Source organism: Salmo trutta, chromosome 27, assembly GCF_901001165.1.
Source record: "Salmo trutta chromosome 27, fSalTru1.1, whole genome shotgun sequence".
Lineage (NCBI taxonomy): Eukaryota > Metazoa > Chordata > Actinopteri > Salmoniformes > Salmonidae > Salmo > Salmo trutta.
The window spans coordinates 32,579,934-32,599,764 of record NC_042983.1 but is presented as its reverse complement, the minus strand read 5'-3'; positions in this window follow the sequence as shown (position 1 = coordinate 32,599,764).

The following is a 19,831-nucleotide window of genomic DNA, read 5'->3' as shown; positions in this document are numbered from 1 at the left end:
CACAGGTAGAGACAAACTCACACTTCCCAGTTAGCCTAACTCAGTTCCTGCTGGTGCAGTATGCATAAATACCAATGGACAGATATGAAGTATTCTCACATAGGACACACACACACACGTGAGCAGTGTTCAACATCTGAAGTATTATAGGACTGTTATGCAGACACCCTGTAAAGACAGTGTGGACTCAGCTGTCTAGCTGCAGCAACGAACCGCCCTTGCTGTCTCTGCCTGGCTGGTTTCCCCTCTTTTCACTGGGATTCTCTGCCTCTACCCCTATTACAGGGGCTGAGTCACTGGCTTACTTGTGTTCTTCCATGCCGTCCCTGGGAGGGGTGCGTCACTTGAGTGGGTTGAGTCACTGACGTGGTCTTCCTGTCTGGGTTGGTGCCCCCCCTTGGGTTGTGCCGTGGCGGAGATCTTTGTGGGCTATACTCGGCCTTGTCCCGGGATGGTATGTTGGTGGTTGGAGATATCCCTCCAGTGGTGTGGGGGCTGTGCTTTGGCAAAGTGGGTGGGGTTATATCCTACCTGTTTGGCCCTGTCCGGGGGTTTCATCGGATGGGGCCACAGTGTCTCCTGACCCCTCCTGTCTCAGCCTCCAGTATTTATGCTACAGTAGTTTATGTGTCGGGGGACTAGGGTCAGTCTGTCACATCTGGGGTATTTCTCTTGTATTTTCCGGTGTCCTGTGTGAATTTAAATATGCTCTCTCTAATTCTCTCTTTCTTTCTTTCTCTCTCTCGGAGGACCTGAGCCCTAGGACCATGCCTCAGGACTACCTGGCTTGATGACTCCTTGCTGTCCCCAGTTCACCTGGCCGTGTTGCTGCTCCAGTTCCAACTGTTCTGCCTGCAGCTATGGAACCCTGACCTGTTCACCGGACGTGCTACCTGTCCCAGACCTGCTGTCCCAGACCTGCTGGAACCCTGACCTGTTCACCGGATGTGCTACCTGTCCCAGACCTGCTGTTTTCAACTCTCTAGAGACAGCAGGAGCGGTAGAGATACTCTCAAAGATCGGCTATGAAAAAGCCAACTGACACTTACTCTTGTGTTACTGACTTGTTGCACCCTCGACAACTACTATGATTATTATTATTTGACCATGCTGGTCATTTATGAACATCTTGGCCATGTGCTGTTATAATCTCCACCCGGCACAGCCAGAAGAGGATTCGCCACCCCTCATAGCCTGGTTCCTCTCTAGGTTTCTTCCTAGGTTTTGGCCTTTCTAGGGAGTTTTTCCTAGCCACTGTGCTTCTACACCTGCATTGCTTGCTGTTTGGGGTTTTAGGCTGGGTTTCTGTACAGCACTTTGAGATATCAGCTGATGTAAGAAGGGCTATATAAATACATTTGATTTGAAATTTGATCTAGCAGACGTTCTGCAATGATGTGTCTCACTGCAGCCCAGTCTATGGAGAGAGCATGTGTACTGTAGGTTGCGTCTTGACAGTGTATAGATTTCTCCCATAAACCAAATGAGCATCCAAACATTGCTGTGTTGGATTGTATAGAGATGATGGGTGATTGTTTCACCTCCATTTCCACATCAGGATAGTGACAGCTAATTTGGAGACCTTTTAGGTCCCGTTTAGGTAGTGGTCCATGTAATATACAAAGCATACTTTTCCAGGGAAAATATTTGAAGTACTGTTGGTTTACTAAATGCAGTGTTAAATGACACTGTAGTGAGGGACTGGATGAGTTTTTTTGTACCAGTTTTTACTCCAACTATTGTCAGTTACCATATGGGTACCATACGAAAGCATATTATCTTGGGGGGGAAATATTTGAAGTATTGGGAAAAGAGGAAACCTAGTGAGTTGCACAACTGAATGCATTCAACCGAAATGTGTCTTCTGCGTTTAACGCATCCCATCTGAATCAGAGGTGCAAGGGGCTGCCTTAATCGACATCATCGGTGACCGGGGAGCTGTTGTTGTTGGGCAACTGCCTTGATACTAAAAGTAATGTTAAAGATCACTGATGCTGTGTTCATCAGAGTTACAGGGAGAGATCAAGAGGTTAAAAAAGGTTTCACTTCCTTATCAAAGCCTCTAATGAGATGCACTATTTAAAACATCTGCAAAATTAACCAAATTAAATTAGCCCCAGCTTTGAAAGTGTGCATGACAAATGCACCGCAAGAGATTTGTGGCACCTTTAATAGGGGAGAACGGGTTCGTGGTAATGGCTGGAACGGAATTGGCGGAATGGTATCAAATACATCAAACACATTGTTTCCATGTGTTTGATGCCATTCCATTAGCTCCGTTCCAGACATTATTATGAGCCGTTCTCCCCTCACCGTCTCCACTGATTAAAAACTCAATGCTTCCCGGGGGCAAGTGACTTAGTAAGCGTACAGTAATTGGAAGCAAACTCCCAAACAATTACGTAATGTTCAAAAAGAGACTCCTCCCCTTTGTGGCAATAATGACTACTCCTCAGGCAATGTGTGACATTCATACCAGACAAGCCATCTGCATGTAATATCCCCCTTCCTTCTCTTTTTCTGTTCTTTTCAAGTTTGTGATTGTATTATATGGACAACAAGGCTTTTTAGTAGAGTGAACAGCTGGTGTACAGTATATTGGGCATGGCAGTATTCTTGGGTCAGGAGTAAAGGCCTTTAGAATGAGGTCTACTAAGATGGGTAGATAAATAGGTATATTAAGACTTTTTATTATAACTACTGTGTATTTATTATCCCAAACTCTCTAACCAGTGATAGTCAAGCCTTCTGTCAGTGCAGTAAAATAACATCTTGAGCCATTTCAAAGTTCTGAAAACAGCTATTACCTGTCACGACTTCCGCCGAAGTCGGTCCCTCTCCTTGTTCGGGCGGCGTTCGGCGGTCGACGTCACCGACCTTCTAGCCATCACCGATCCTCTTTTCGTTTTCCATTTGTTTTGTCTTTGTCTTACACACCTGGTTTCAATTCCCCAATTACTTGTTCATTATTTAACCCTCTGTTCCCCCATGTTTGTTTGCGAGTAATTGTTTGTATGTAATACGGACCGTTATGTGGGCTCGCTATATTGTATTTGTCTATTTTGAGTAAATTATGTTTATTTACTCATATCTGCTGTTCTGCGCCTGACTCCTCTACACAAGCTACACACAGACCACATTACATTACCAAAAGAAACTGCTTAATCGTCAGTCACAGAGACAGCAGCTACACAGGATTTTCCAGAAGCCCACAGAGGACTGACAAGCTAGTTTGTAATTGTTTCAACTAATGTTGGCATCAGCGATGACCTTTAACCATAAAAGCGTCAACAGGGGTAAATGTTGACCCTTGTTAAATTTTGACTTTGTCAAGCAACTAGTTACAAACAAAAAATACATAATGTGCCATGATTTCTGTGTTAATATGGAGACATGACATGAAAAATAATCAATCTTTTGTATTCTGGTGGTGTACGGCTAAGCTGAAAATGTGGAATAAATAGTCAACTTTGTGACATTTGCACAGAGGTAGATATACAGTACCCTGAAAACGATATGGAGCCACTCCAGATTTGGCCCATGGGGCATGGCAGCCCCTATAACAAAATAATTACTAAACAATGTAAAAAAATATATAAAGTTGCAAAGTTGAGAGTCTCATATTTCAGATGCAATTGGAATCGAGTTGTTAGCCCATAGTGGTCCAAAGTTAGAGCTAAACGTCTGATGGCACCGGTGCCCATATCACATATATCGCCGATATCAGTGGCGTCGTACCGGTATGTCATATTAGCTCAATCGCCAAATTCTCAGCCTCTGACGTTCACAGATACTTTTTCAATTTTAATGAATAACAAATAAATGTTCATAACAACAATCTATGGGTGAAATGTATCAAAAGATCTGTTCCAGACATGAATTTTTTACAAAAACCTATATTTGAATACACCAAATCTGACAATACATGTTTGACATTTTTTGTTTGTTAAATATGCTTATTTTGGGGAATGTAAAACCATTTACTTGTGTTACAAAAGGTTACAGTGTTACAGTGTCTCTTTGCAATCATTACCAATTTTGGGTAAAAAAATTACCCCCGTTGGCGCTTTTAAGCAAAAAATATGTTTCCTCTTTTAGGGTTAAAAAGAGATGATATTGTTCTGAGTTGTACCCATGCTCTGAGGCAGACGGGTGACAGATGACATGACATTCCATATAATACAGGTGACTGTCTTTCTCTTTCTTTCCGTAGTGCTTTGCTCCCTCCTCTAAGACTGGGAAAAAAAGGGGGAGTCAACAGGGGAGACAGTGGGTCTCTGGGTGAATTCTGCTATAGGGATGATCTCTATAGCCTTGCTGCTATTTTGACAGACTGAGCGAGCAGTGCTAGCTTGCTTTCTCCCCTCAGATATGACCCAGATAGAAAAATGCTTTGTATGCTATCATCAAAGCTAAAAATAATCCCCCCAAGGCAGAAATGGGAGTTGAAACCAAAGGTGTAAAGAAGATTCCCAGAACCAGTCAATCTTTTTTTCATGGGAACTTTGTGGAAATGTTCTAAAGTTTGACATTTAGCTTAAATCCTGTTTGTTATGAAATTACATGATCAAAAATAATTTAAATGTTAACAAATAGGTCTACTAATGAAAGATTACAACCAAATGTGTTCATGTTTCCCATTCATCCTGATCCTGATGTTTTCCATATACAGTGCAATGCTCACAGATTGCCTGCTCACAGATTGCCTATCAAACAATAGCAAGATCAGAGCCCAATAGATAATGCATTATGCAAGACAGTCATTTCTGCTGACCAAAGCAAGATCATCTCTGAGATGGGCAGCATGCTTGTCACTTCTGTGCCTCCCACTGACTTTCCATCAAAAGCAGAAATGCCACAGGCAGGGAAGGTAGGTAAATGAGCTGGTGTAAGAAGTCTTGAAACAAGCCCTTCCAATAATCACAGGAAGGGTTTTGCCTTGTGTTTCCTCTCTCAGGCCACACTGTCAGTCTGTTAGCTAATAGAGCCAGAGAGAAAGACCAGGTAAGCATGCTGCAGGGTCAATTAATGAACATGTTTTTAAACTTGTCTTCAGAATGTATGTAATCAGATGATTATCTTAACAAGCTGTGATGTGTGCAAAAGGACATTTTACCAAGGACCCTGTCTGAATTGGATCTAATTAAGAATATTGAATGTTGTTTGGAGAAATCAATACTTTAAAAAAAAATCTTGTAGGAAATGAACAATCAACGGTGTTACCAGCTTTGATTTTTGTTTTCAAGGATGATTCTATTTAGGTGTCGACGCACACTGATTGGAATTATTCTTGTTGGTCAGGACGTGTTGCACCTGTCGCCTCGTTAGTCAGTTGTTAGTTTCACCTGAATTTTAGGATCCCCTTTAGGTAACAAAACAAATATTTGAATTCAGCCTTTACTACTATAGCCCATAGAAATGCATTGAATAATACATCCATAAATAGCAGAAAAGACAGTCAAAATAATAAGGAACAAGTTTTTGAAGTATCTGTCCTTTATCTAGGATATATAAGAAAGCTCAGGAAATATTTGTCCTTTTTTTGTTGGACACGTATTTATCCCCTTATTTTTGTTTGCACAAAACTACCTCTATACCTCCATTCATTTGTATGGGTTACCTTTAGACGAGTCCCGTGTTGGTGAGAGTCTCCCCTTTCTACAGTTGGGCCATATTAGATTGTAGCCCAAACAGACAAAAGTTGGCACATCAGCGTGACCAACTTTAGTCGAGTCCTGTGACAGTTGTGGGGGGTGTAGAGCACAACAGGGAACACCATCGTATTCATGAGAGTCTCCCCTTTCTATAGAGTGGTCATAACCATTTGGATTCTACAGACGTTTTCGTGACGAGACTGATTTTTTTTCTGGATGTCTCCTTGTCTGACAAACGACGCTGTAGCTCTGCCACTTTCCACCGAAGATGCGGAAGGGCGACATAGGCGGATGTGATGGATTGAGACGTAGCCAATGCAGAAAATCTGATATCTCTACCTAAAACTGACAGATTTTTATGGGAATTTTTTTATTATGTTACTTAAATTGATGCATGTCAATAGACTCTAGGGTTTTTTTAAGAGCTGCAGAGCCAATGCTCTAGTTGGTATTCGAAATGATGGAAGAGCTAACCGGCTGTTTAGCTCTTCCTCTTTAAACAAAGTATTTTTATCTTGTGTCTCCCCTGTTTGTTTTGCTCCACATTTATTTTTACTCCCCAACCTAAGATATTGGTGTTTTTCTTTTCCTTTAGTTTGTCTGATAACAGGCAAATCTAGTGGGCTTCCATGGTCGGTGTTAAGACCCTACTCCAGTTTGCTTGGCTAGCACCCAGTTAGTAGGCAACCCCATGGATGCCTTTCAGAACCCATTTTAAAACCCCACCTTTTTTGTTTTGGTTGTCAATGGCTCATTTGTTAGTTCCCTTTTTCTGTTGAGCAAAAATGTTGGTTTCTTATTGGGGACATAACAAAATGGGGGCCCGACCTGGATCTTGTGTCCAAGGTTTTTTGTTGTCGCTCAAATCACTCTGAAGCAGTGGAAACTTTCATAAACACTCACAGGGTAGATAATTGATTTTAATTTTAATTGAAAACAGTAACTGTAAGGTACTTAGATATGATTTGGTATTGTAATCAAAACGTCTGCATTGGACCTTTAATTGATACTGCTTTGGTGGAGAAGGAAATCCTCCCAGAGAGGGAGGATAATGAAAAGGGTCAAACACAATAGGGTATCATTTAGTTGAGATGACATACAAGAAGACCAGGATCAATATTGACTCCTTCTTTGTCCCACGCATTCCTCCTGTTGGGATGCGTGATGCAGTGAATAGTATGTGTCAGCGAAACAAGGAGAGCCACCTCTGTTGATGTGTCATCTGCCCACTACACAGAGAAAAGGAGGGAAAAGAAAAATACACTGAAGCATTTAGAGGGTGTCACAGCTTGAGGTATGAGGGAATACATTCCTTTATCCAGCTGAGCAAACTTAAACCATCTTAAAAAACAAACTAACCACATGTGAAAGGGATTACTTTGATTTTGGATTTCCTCCACAGAATGGAAGGGATGTGCGGTTAAGCTGTGGTCTAGCACCTGTTCCTTCAGGCACCGTTTGTGACTCTCCCCATTCGTTGGCTGATAAGCCTGAGAATAGGGATTATAGAATGGGTAAACATGTTACAAACAGTTCACCTATCCTTCCATTTCACAATAGGATAGATAACAGACAGATGATTGAAGGTAGGATGATAGTAAATAAAGTGAGAAAGCAGCAGAGCATTTTCCAGTCCAGTCCAGGCGTTACAGGTATGTTCAGCAGGCACGTACAGTATGTTCATATCACATTCATTCATATCAAGCAAAACATTCTGTTTTCACATTTAAATCAGTCGAATGATCCGCAGCTAAGTGGAGGGTGTTTGTGCTGTATGTGGTGGTGGAGGAGGGTGGGGTTAGTTTTGGTGAGGTGAGTAGATGATAGTAACGTTTAAAGGAGGATGACGAGAGCATTATTGGAGGGCTGTGTTAAGTTAGCAGCAAAGACAAATGCTAGCATCTCCACGCTAAGGGTTAGCTACTCCCCTGCCACAACAGTAATGACTGAGGGTGCTAAGGGTTAGCTACTCCCTTGCCACCACAGTAATGACTGAGGGTGTGTCACGACTTCCACCGAAGTCGTTTCCTCTCCTTGTTCGGGCGGTGGTCGGCCTCACCGGTCTTCTAGCCATCGTCGATCCACTTTTCATTTTCCATTTATTTTATCTTGTTTTCCTACACACCTGGTTTCCATTTCCCTCATTATTTGTTGTGTATTTAACCCTCTTCCCCCCATGTCTTTGTGTGGGATTGTTTGTTGTAAGTGCTTGTTGCACTTGTTTACTGGTGCGCGTCGGGTTTTTTGTACCCATATTCTGTTGTATTTTTATGCCGTTGGCTTTTGGATTAAACTGCTCCGGCTACAACATAGTTCTGCTCTCCTGCGTCTGACTTCCCTGCCACCAGTTACGCACCCCTTTACAGAATCCCACACCACCATATGGAGTCAGCAGGAGCAGTTGCCCCTGGTATAGGGGTCGAGGAGCGCGTCCAGGAGCAAGCAGCGATGATCCACCATCTCGGCGCCGCCATGGACCATGTTGTCCAAACCATGGACCACTGGGAGAGACAGGGAGTTCCTCCAGTGCCTCCCCCAGCACCACCAGGGCCTCCACTACTCGCCTCCCCTTCACCCGTCTTGCCCTTCCCCGGGAGTACGACGGGACGGCTGCACGCTGCCAGGGTTTCCTATTGCAGTTAGAGCTCTACCTGGCAACCGTCCACCCGGCTCCTTCGGGCCGTGAGAGGGTGTCCGCCCTCGTCTCGTGCCTCTCAGGGAAAGCCCTGGAGTGGGCTAAGGCCGTGTGGGGAGAAGGAGACGCGGCGCTGGACCATTTCGAGGATTTCACCTGCCGTTTCCGGGCAGTCTTTGACCACCCGCCCGAGGGTAGAGCAGCGGGTGAACGTCTCTACCACATGGGGCAGGGGATGAGGAGCATCCAGGAGTTCGCCATGGACTTTCGGACCCTGGCTGCCGGTGCGGAATGGAGCGTCAGGGCCCTGATCGACCACTATCGCTACAGTTTGCGCGAGGACATCCGTCGGGAGTTGGCCTGCAGGGACACCACCCTCACCTTCGACGAACTGGTGGACCTGTCTATACGGTTGGATAACCTGCTGGCTACCCGCGGACGTCCAGAGCGGGGTCTGTCGGTTCCATCCCCCAGCACCACCGCTCCGATGCCCATGGAGCTGGGAGGTGCTGTGCGCAGGGAGACCGGAGGTTCCATCTCGTGCACCATCTGTGGCCACAGAGGTCACACTGCTGGTCGGTGCCGGGTTGGTTCCTCTGGGGATCGAGGCAGTTGGCAGAGCACTCTGGTGTCACCCCAGGTGAGCCGGCACCATTCTCACCCAGAGCCTTCTGTTGCACTCATGTTTTTGTATGTCACTTTTCCTGAATTTTCCCCGCATTCCCAGCATAAGGTGCTCGTCGATTCAGGCGCGGCTGGGAATTTTATAGACAAATCGTTCGCCCATAGTTTAGGGATCCCCATTGTTCCTGTGGCTGTGCCCTTCCCCGTTCACGCCTTAGACAGTCGACCATTAGGGTCAGGGTTGATTAGGGAGGCCACCGCTCCCCTGGGCATGGTGACGCAGGGGGATCACAAGGAGAGAATCAGTCTCTTTCTTATTGACTCTCCTTCGTTTCTCGTAGTGCTAGGACTACCCTGGTTAGCCTGTCACGACCCCCCTATCTCGTGGCAACAGAGGGCTCTCACGAGGTGGTCGCGAGAGTGCTCGGGTAGATGGTTAGCGGTTTCTGTTGGTGCTACTACGGTGTAGAGTCCAGACCAGGTTTCCACCGTGCACATCCCCCCTGAATATGCCGATTTGGCTCTCGCCTTCTCCAAAAAGAAGGCAACTCAATTACCACCCCATCGACGGGGGGATTGTGCGATAAATCTCCTAGTAGACGCCGCACTTCCCAGGAGTCACGTGTATCCCCTGTCACAGACGGAGACGGCGGCTATGGAAACATATGTCTCCGAATCCCTGCGTCAGGGGTACATTCGGTCCTGTACTTCACTCGCCTCCTCGAGTTTATTTTTTGTGAAGAAGAAGGAGGGAGGTCTGCGCCCATGTATTGACTATCGAGGTCTAAACCAAATAACTGTGAGGTACATTTACCCGCTACCTCCCATAGCCACAGTGATTGAGAAAATGCACGGGGTGCGCTTCTTCACCAAACTACATCTAAGGAGCGCTTACAACCTGGTACGTATCCGGGAGAGAGACGAGTGGAAGACGGCTTTCAGTGCTACCTCAGGGCATTATGAGTACCTCGTCATGTCGTACGGGTTGATGAATGCTCCATCAGTCTTCCAAGCCTTTGTAGAAGAGATTTTCAGGGACCTGCACGGGCAGGGTGTAGTGGTGTATATTGATGACATTCTGATGTACTCCGCTACACGCGCCGAGCATGTGTCCCTGGTGCACAGGGTGCTTGGTCGTCTGTTGGAGCATGACCTGTACGTCAAGGCTGAGAAATGCCTGTTCTTCCAACAGTCCGTCTCCTTCCTAGGGTACCGCATTTCCACCTCAGGGGTGGAGATGGAGAGTGACCGCATTTCAGCCGTGCGTAATTGGCCGACTCCCACCACAGTAAAGTAGGTGCAGTGGTTTCTAAGGTTTGCCAACTACTACCGGAGGTTTATCTGGGGTTTTGGTCAGGCTGCGGCTCCCATTACCTCAAAGCTGAAGGGGGGACTGGTACGTTTGCAGTGGTCGGCTGAGGCGGACAGGGCTTTTGGTCATCTGAGGGCTCTGTTAACCTCTGCTCCCGTGCTGGCTCATCCGGATCCCTCTTTGGCGTTCATAGTGGAGGTGGACGCATCCAAGGCTGGGATAGGAGCCATGCTCTCTCAGTGCTCGTGTACACCACCAAAGCTCCGCCCCTGTGCCTTCTTCTCGAGGAAGCTCAGCCCGGCGGAGCGAAACTATGACGTGGGGGACCGGGAGCTGTTGGCTGTTGTCAAGGCTCTGAAGGCGAGGAGACATTGGCTTGAGGGGGTGAAACACCCTTTTCTCATCTGGACTGACCACCACAATCTGGAGTACATCCGGGCGGCGAGGAGACTGAACCCTCACCAGGCAAGGTGGGCCATGTTTTTCTCCCATTTTGTTTTCACCCTCTCTTACAGACCAGGTTCCCAGAACGCGAAGGCAGACGCACTGTCCCGGCTGTATGACACAGACGAGCGGCCCATGGAATCCCACCCCCGTTCTCCCGGCCTTTTGCCTGGTGGCGCCAGTAGTGTGGGAGCTGGACGCGGACATTGAGCAGGCACTACGTGCAGAGCCCACTCCCCTCCAGTGTCCCGCTGGGCGTCTGTACGTTCCGTCTGCTGTCCGTGACCGGCTGATCTATTGGGCCCACACGTCACTCTCCTCTGGTCATCCAGGCATCGGTCGGACGGTGCGCTGTCTGAGTGGGAAGTACTGGTGGCCAACTTTGGCTAAGGACGTGAGGGTTTATGTTTCCTCCTGCTCGGTGTGCGCCCAGTGTAAGGATCCTAGGCACCTGCCCAAAGGTAAGCTACACACCTTACCCGTTCCACAACGGCCGTGGTCGCACCTGTCGGTGGATTTCCTTACTGATCTTCCTCCCTCACAGGGTAACACCATGATCCTGGTCGTTGTGGACTGTTTTTCTAAGTCCTGTCGTCTCCTCCCTCTGCCCGGTCTCCCTACGGCCCTACAGACTGCCGAGGCCTTGTTTACACACATCTTCTCGCACTACGGGGTACCTGAGGACATAGTGTCTGATCGGGGTCCCCAGTTCACCAGAGGGTCTGGAGGGCGTTCATGGAACGTCTGGGGTTCTCAATCAGCCTTTCCTCAGGTTTTCACCCCGAGAGTAATGGGCAGGTGGAGAGAGTTAACCAGGATGTGGGTAGGTTTCTGAGGTCTTATTGCCAGGACCGGCCGGGGGAGTGGGCGGCGTTTGTGCCCTGGGCAGAGATGGCCCAGAACTCGCGCCGCCACTCCTCCACTAACCTCTCTCCCTTCCATTGCGTACTGGGGTATCAGCCGGTTCTGGCTCCATGGCATCAGAGTCAGACCGAGGCTCCTGCGGTGGACGACTGGTTTTGGCACGTGGAGGAGACATGGGACGCCGCTCATGTTCACCTTCAGCGCCCCGTGCTGCACCAGAAAGCCAGCGCAGACCGTCACCGCAGTGAGGCCCCGCCATTCTTACCGGGGAACCGGGTTTGGTTCTCGACCTGAAACCTGCCCCTCCGTAAGCTGGGTCCGCAGTTTGTTGTGCCATTTAAAGTCCTGAGGAGACTGAACGAGGTGAGTTACAGGTTACAGCTTCCCCCCGATTACCGTATTAACCCCTCGTTCCATGTGTCTCTCCTCAGGCCGGTGGTGGCTGGCCCGCTCCAGGAGTCTGAGGTGCGGGAGGTTCCTCCACCCCCTCTGGACATCGAGGGGGCCCCGGCGTACTCCGTTTGATCCATACTGGATTCGAGACGTTGGGCGAGGGGCCTTCAGTACCTCATGGACTGGGAGGGGTACGGTCTGGAGGAGAGATGCTGGGTTCCAGTGGAGGGCGTGTTGGACCCTTCAATGCTGCAGGAGTTACACCGTCTCCGTCCGGATTGCCCTGCACCTCGCCCTCCGGGTCGTCCCCGAGGCCGGTGTCGGCGCGCTGCTGGAGCCACGCGTCAAGGGGGGTTGGTACTGTCACGACTTCCACTGAAGTCGTTTCCTCTCCTTGTTCGGGCGGTGTTCGGCGTCACCGGTCTTCTAGCCATCGTCGATCCACTTTTCATTTTCCCTTTGTTTTGTCTTGTTTTCCTATACACCTGGTTTCCATTTCCCTCATTATTTGTTGTGTATTTAACCCTCTGTTCCCCCCATGTCTTTGTGTGGGATTGTTTGTTGTAAGTGCCTGTTGCACTTGTTTACTGGTGCGCGTCGGGTATTTTGTACCCATATTCTGTTGTATTTTAATGCCGTTGGTTTTTGGATTAATCTGCTCCGGCTACAACCTAGTTCTGCTCTCCTGCGTCTGACTTCCCTGCCACCAGTTACGCACCGCTTTACAGGGTGCTAAGGGTTAGCTGCTCCCCTGCCTCCACAGTAGCATGCCAATCAATCATGTTTCCATTGAGCTAAGTGAACCACATTTAACCATAACCTCTCTTACCTAATTTATTTCCCAACTTCGCTATGACTAAATGGGACTCTTCCATATCAAGTAACTCAAGCGAGCACTAAAATCTGTTTTAAAAACAGATAAAACAACACCTCAAGGTACATTGCGGACTATGAAGAGACACACGCATACGCACACACACACTAACACATGCATTGTAATGTTGTGGTATTGTTATGTTGTTGTGGCATTGTTGTATTGTGGATCTTATATTGTAAATGTGTAATAATGTATTGTATGATTTGTTATGATGTAACTTTTTTAACTTCTTGGGGCTATGTGGGACGTTAGGGTGCGCCACGGGTGGCACGCTATCAACAGCAGGTGCATTTCAAGAGCGGCAAATTTGAAACCAAATAAATGTCAAAATTCAAATTTCTCAAACATAAAACTAACTTACAGCCTTTGAAAGATAAACATCTCCTTAATCTAACCACGTTGTCCGATTTCAAAAAGGTTTTACGGGGAAAGCATAAAGTTAGGTTATGTTAGGAGAGTACATTGACAATAGCTGTGTGTAATGTATTGTCGATTCAAAGACAGGCGTCACCAAAACCATAAAATCAGCTAAAATTATGCACTAACCTTTTACAATCTCCATCAGATGACACTCCTAGGACATTATGTTAGACAATGCATGCATTTTTAGTTCTATCAAGTTCATATTTATATCTAAAAATAGCGTTTTACTATGGCGTTGATGTTCAGGAAATCGTTTCCCTCCAATACCGGCAGTCAAGTCATGACAACAAAATAATTAATTAATATTAGAAAACATTGGTAAAATATTATATTGTCATTCAAAGAATTATAGATTTACATCTCTTGAACCCAATGGACTTGCCAGATTTAAAATTAACCTTACTGGGAAATCACACTTTGCAATAATCTGAGCACTGCGCCCAGAAAAATACGCATTGCGATACAGACTAACCGCCATGTTGGAGAGATCTAAAATCGAAAATACTATGTAAATAATCCATTACCTTTGATTCTCTTCATCAGATGTCACTTCCAAAGAATCCCAGGTCCATAACGAATGTAGTTTTGTTCAAAAAAGCTCATCATTTATGTCCAAAAACCTCCGTGTTGTTAGCACATGATCTAAGCCAGCCGGACTTCACGAACGAACGGAAAAAATATATTTTCGTTCGTTCAAACATGTCAAACGTTGTATCGCATAAATCATTAGGGCCTTTTTTAACCAGAACATGAATAAAATTCAAGGCGGGCCATTGGGTTCTCTTTTAAAACGTTTCGGAATGAGAGTACCCACCATCAACTCGCGCGCAAGGTGTCTAATGGGCCATCACAGTTCCAAGGCTCTTATTCGGTCAGATCTCACTGTAGAAGACTCAAAACACTTTGTAAAGGCTGGGGACATCTTGTGGAAGCAATAGGAAGTGCCAAAACATTCCTCACCCCCTTTGTTTTTCAATGGTATAGGCTTAAAGTCAATTCAACACATCAGGTATCCACTTCCTGTCAGAATCTGTCTCAGGGTTTTGCCTGCCAAATGAGTTCTGTTATACTCACAGACACCATTCAAACAGTTTTTGAAACTTTAGGGTGTTTTCTATCCGTATATAAGTATATGCATATTGTAGTTACTGGGTAGGATTAGTAACCAGATTAAATCGGGTACATTTTTTTATCCAGCCGTGAAAATACTGCCCCCTATACCCTAACAGGTTAACCCTGTTTGAACCCCAGGAATAGCTAATGGGGATCCTAATAAATAAAATATCACATTTAACACACACTCTTTCCAAGTCCCAAACCATTTTACTGAGGAATGCTGTGTCAAAACACAATCTGCTTTTATTTTCTTTGCTCCCCAACCCACCTTTTCTCACTTCTAAAGACTCCCCCTCTCATGTTCATTGTACGCCCTCCCCCCTCCAAACACACACACACTCACACATACACATGCGCGCATACACACACTCACGTACGCACGCACACACATCTATGCAGCCTTCCCTCCTTAGCGTTGGTGTTATTCAGCTGTGATTGGTTTTGCACGTTGATCCCCATGGATCATCCATCAAGGATGTCTCCATGGCTCTTTTTCTTTTTCCAGATGTTACCATGGGGATACCATTCATCAAGGGGGACTGGTAATGGGGCAAGACCACCTAATTACCAAGATGGAAAGAGTAGTGAGGAGCAGGGGGGGAAAAAATGAGAGGGAGGAGGGTTAAATGATATACAGTACCTATTTGTTCTGATAGATCTGAGAGTGATGCTCTCCACTGAGCAAGATGTGTGTCAGCCGGCTCACAGGAACATGCTACTCTGTGCTGAAGATGATTAAATCTACTCCCATTACACCCACAGAAAGAATGCACTTACACGCCTTCAAAGACAGATGTACACGGCCCAAATAGCTATGCACACGACAACATATTCATTCTGGCCCATTTGTGTTTCAGTGTGCAACTCATCATAGCCACAGAGATTTCATATGCACACAACTGGCGGTCGAATGCCTATGTGTGTGTGTATATATATATATATATATATATATATATATATAAAAATGATAGAACAATTCAATTAGATACATTTACTGATTTGCTCTTTTTTATGCATAGGGGTTTGTTCTGTGTATGAGTGAGGCTGAAATGAGAGCTCGTTGGTGCTGAGTAGTATAAGTAATGTGTTTATCTTATTTTACTTATTATACTGCTGAAAATGGGACAGACAGTGCATTTCTGTCCCTAAGGAGAGCAAGAAGAGGCTAAGAACAATATCCCACGAGAGATGAGTGCTTTCACTCATTGCCTGTATGGTTTCTTCTCCTCGAATTGCAATGCCTGCTCCTTGAATAGCATGATCATAGGACCCCAATTACCGAAGCAGTGTCTATCTGCAGACCACAGACTGGGGGGTGTGTCTTGTAGGGGATTTTCGCATAGTTGATTACAATGAATGCCCACTAAGTAGAGAGCTATGCAAGAGTTTTAAGGAATACTTCAATTCTGACAAAATAGCACAGCAAAACCAAGCAAGAATTATGTTTCTATTGATAAGCTCGATTTACACACAAATATGTACTTATTCCTTTATTGGCTCCGAAGTTGGTCTATTCGGTTGACAGAGGCTAAACCTTTACCCTAACCCATTGCTAATCCTAACCCATTTTGTAGTGGGAGTGTCGTGCAGTGACGTGATGCTAACTGGGTTTTGTGTAGGGGTGTTCCTTGTAGTTACTGCAGTCTGCAGATAGATATTATTGGAATGATCTGCCTGTCACCTTACCCTACGGCCAGCCAGCCTCTCTTGACATTTCTCTTGACAATGTTCAACCCCAAAAAAGCCAGCAGGGGGGGCTGTCTCCACTGTCCACAGACCCTGAAGTTTAGCTTCCTTATATTACATCTGGCTTATCCTAAGTTCCACATATCATTCAGCCCTAATATACACCCTGTCTTTTGGGAGAAGAATGCTAAAACAGAGACCGAGAATGCATACGTATATATTTTTTATGTATTTACATATTCCATGAAATTATATAAATGATCAGTGTGAGGTAAGATGCATGACACTATAGAGCATCTTCTGAAATGATGTGCACACTGGGCTCCTGAGTGGTGTAGCGGTCTAAGGCACAGTGAAAGAGGTGTCACTGCAGTCCCTGGTTCAAATCCAGGTTGTATAATATCTGGCTGATATTATACATGATTTGGAGTCCCATAGGGTGGTGCACAATTGGCTCAGCGTTGTCTGGCTTTGGCATGGGTAGGCTGTTGTTGTAAATAAGAATTTGTTCTTAACTGACTTGCCCAGTTAAATTTAAAAAAAATCAACCTTGGGGCAGCAAGTGCAGTGTAACAAAATTACCAGCAGATGGTGCCATCAGACACTGTTTTATTAAGTCCTGGAAGCCTCTTGTCCAGGGCTGTTAAATTCCGGTTCTGGAGGGTCAAAACACTTCTGTTTTTCATCCTGTTCGTCTAAACAGGGACTGATTCAGACTTGAGGCACCAGGTGAGTGCAATTAACTACCAGGTCAAAACAGAAACCAGAAGTGTTTCTGCCCTCCAGGACCTGAATTGAACAGCCCTGCTATAGTCTGTCCTAAGGGTATATAATACTGCGACCGTTGCTGTAGGAGTGGGTTGAGGAGAGCAATCAGTAGCCAACTGTCTGTTCACTTCAGCTAAAAAACTGTAACCAGTACCCCCTTATTGACTTGTAATGGTCTGAATCCATTCTTCTTCCATGTGGAAGTCAGTCCTGACCTCTTTTTACTCATCGGGGTTATTTAATGATGTAGGAACACTAAAAAGAATATGGTGAGTTTCTTTGTAGCACAGGGTAATGGCCTGAAACCAGAATTCAATTGAATTCAGAAAATCAGTCTATGGTCTTTAAAGAGGTGATGGACAATGGGGCAGAACTCTGTAAATGAAGGTGAGACAGAGAGTGATACAGATTGTTGCCATTTTCAGATCAAGTGGATGGCAGAGACTAGAGGAGGATGATGATGTATGTCTGGCCTTACCTGAGAGGGTTAAAGGCTATCCTTTTTCCCTCAGTTAAATGAATCAATCTCTGAATGGTGCTCTTTTCTGGGATCCTGTGTGGAATACTGAGCATTTCACCTCAGAGGAGGACACTTTTTTTTACACAATGCACAGACTGAGTTATAAATGTGTGATGTAAACTTGGACATTTACAGTTTTCCTCCATGGAGCTTTCATACTTAACTTACCTGATATAGTATTACAGTTTTCCTCCATGGAGCTTTCATACTTAACTTACCTGATATAGTATTACAGATCCTATCTAACATCAACACAGTCAGACTCAAACCACAGTTAGTTGCACATCAAACACTCCAAATATGTTAGGCATACTCCAACAAAAGTATTATCTTTAGAAGTTTATGCAAAGCAGGTGTAGCTGTTTTGAAAAGGTGCCGTCTCTATCCAGCCATTTTCTCCAGCTTAAAGTGTGCTATTCCAGATGATTATAAATTCCATTAGTCCATTTCCCACTGTGGAAATCCCATCTAATTACTGTGATTAAGATTAGGGCCAGTAGATCTCCTGCAGGAGGCTACTTAAAGAGGCTGCGCTCACCACAACCCACTCACTGGCTCCATGCGGTTTAGTGCAACTTCCAGGTCATGGACCTGGGACTCAGATGGTTTGATAAGACAAAATTACTTTCAATGATTTTAGAAGACTGGAAATGGCTCTATGATACTGTAACATAAGCCAGTGTGTCTTATCCTCACACTCACATGGTCCTGTGTCGCTCAGTTGGTGAGCAGGGCACTTGAAACACCAAGGGCAAACTAGGGGGTTCAATTCCCACTGGGGCCACACATAAAAAATATATATGCACGCATGATTGTAAGTCACTTTGGATACCATCTGCTAAATGGCATGTTCTCTCTCTCTCTCTCTCTCTGCCTCTGTGTTAATTTCAGCCATCTCTCCCTCTCTTTCTCTATTGTGAGTGCTTCCCTGAGGGAGGGCAGGATTGAGGTCTACTCTGAGCTCACCGGACAACACTGCTCTCTGAACCTGCATTATTGAGCACGGCGAACAGCAGACAGGAGACCCAGTCAGGGCTACTGAAACAGGATAAACTGCAAAATACAATTTGGGTTTGAGTCCAAAAACAGTGCTTCAGTGTCAGGAGTTACAGTCCCAGGATCAGTGAAACTGGAGACCAGGGCAAAAGACAAACTGAGTTTCAGTCCAAAACCATTTAGCTGTGTCACACAGTGTTGGTCTAGAGCCATAGTTCCAGAATCAATGAAACTGGAGAGTCTGTGCACTAATAGATTTACTGTCAGTGTCTTTGGCCTTCATTTTGACTGCAAACAATTGTTGAGATGTTTCCATAAAACCATATTACTCACAGTATTGAATACTGAGTATTGATTTCAAATCCTCTCTTTTTTCAGTCTGGGCCACAATCAGGATTAGAGTTTCACTTGGGAAGAGGGAGAAGCACTCTCAGGATAAGCAGTAAAGAAGAGACTATGTTAGAGTCAGTGTGGCAGAAGCCCTGGAAACACTGGCTCAGGAACGATTAAGTTAGATCCAGAGGAGGAACGCCATGGGGACTAACACAGGGCCACATTACCTCACAAATTGAGTTAGACTTTTTTTTAATCATCTCAATGCGACTGTCGCTCTTTTAACATCAGTGATGCTCAGTGCAAGGGGCCTAATCCCTATCAACACGCGTTAATGAAAAAACGGATCACAACATGTTTGGATCGATAACCAAATGCTACACAGGGTGGTTTTTAATTTCCAGATCGAAAACGTGCTATGGTGATGAAACAAACAAACATGGTGTTAGTGAGAGCATTGGGTTCCATCCATCTGAAGCAGCACTGACTATCACATCATACACGCCTCTCAGTCTGCTACAAACCACATTACCACAACCAGTCCCATTTAAACCCTCTCATTTGGGGAAACAAAACGCATCATTTAAGAGTCTCTGAGGCATGTGCCTCTGGGGTAATGGTTAACAAAAGGCCATTTGGGATTCGAGGAATATCTTCCCAGTGCTAATGCTAAGTCTTTCTGCCACTGGTATGTGTGGGAACAAGCATTTTCTGGACACTTTCTGAAGCTTTTTATGTTACACAGAAAGAGAGGTAGACAGGAAAGAAGAAGGTAGAGAATGAGAGGGAAAGAGAGAGAGAGGGCAAGAGAGAAATGTGAGATTTGGCTCCATGTGTGATAATACAGAGAAAGAGACTGGGAGAGTGGTAGAAAAAGAGAAGGCTGGAGATAGCGAAAAATCATGACATGCAATGGAGTAGAACCCGAATGCTATGGGCCGTGTATTTGCAGTACCACCACATGGTACAGGAAAAGCAAAGTTGTTGCTATCCCGAGGAGGAAATGTGCTGTTCTGTCTACCTGAAGCATTTTATTCAGCATTCCACCCTTTTCCAGGAACAGAACTCCAGCGGGCTTAAGCAATTTTCCTGTGCCAACGGGATCACTGGGAATGCCAATCCAATTAATCTTTGACCTTCTCTGGGTTGCTGAGGAGACAAGAATGGGCAGAATTCCATTATCGCA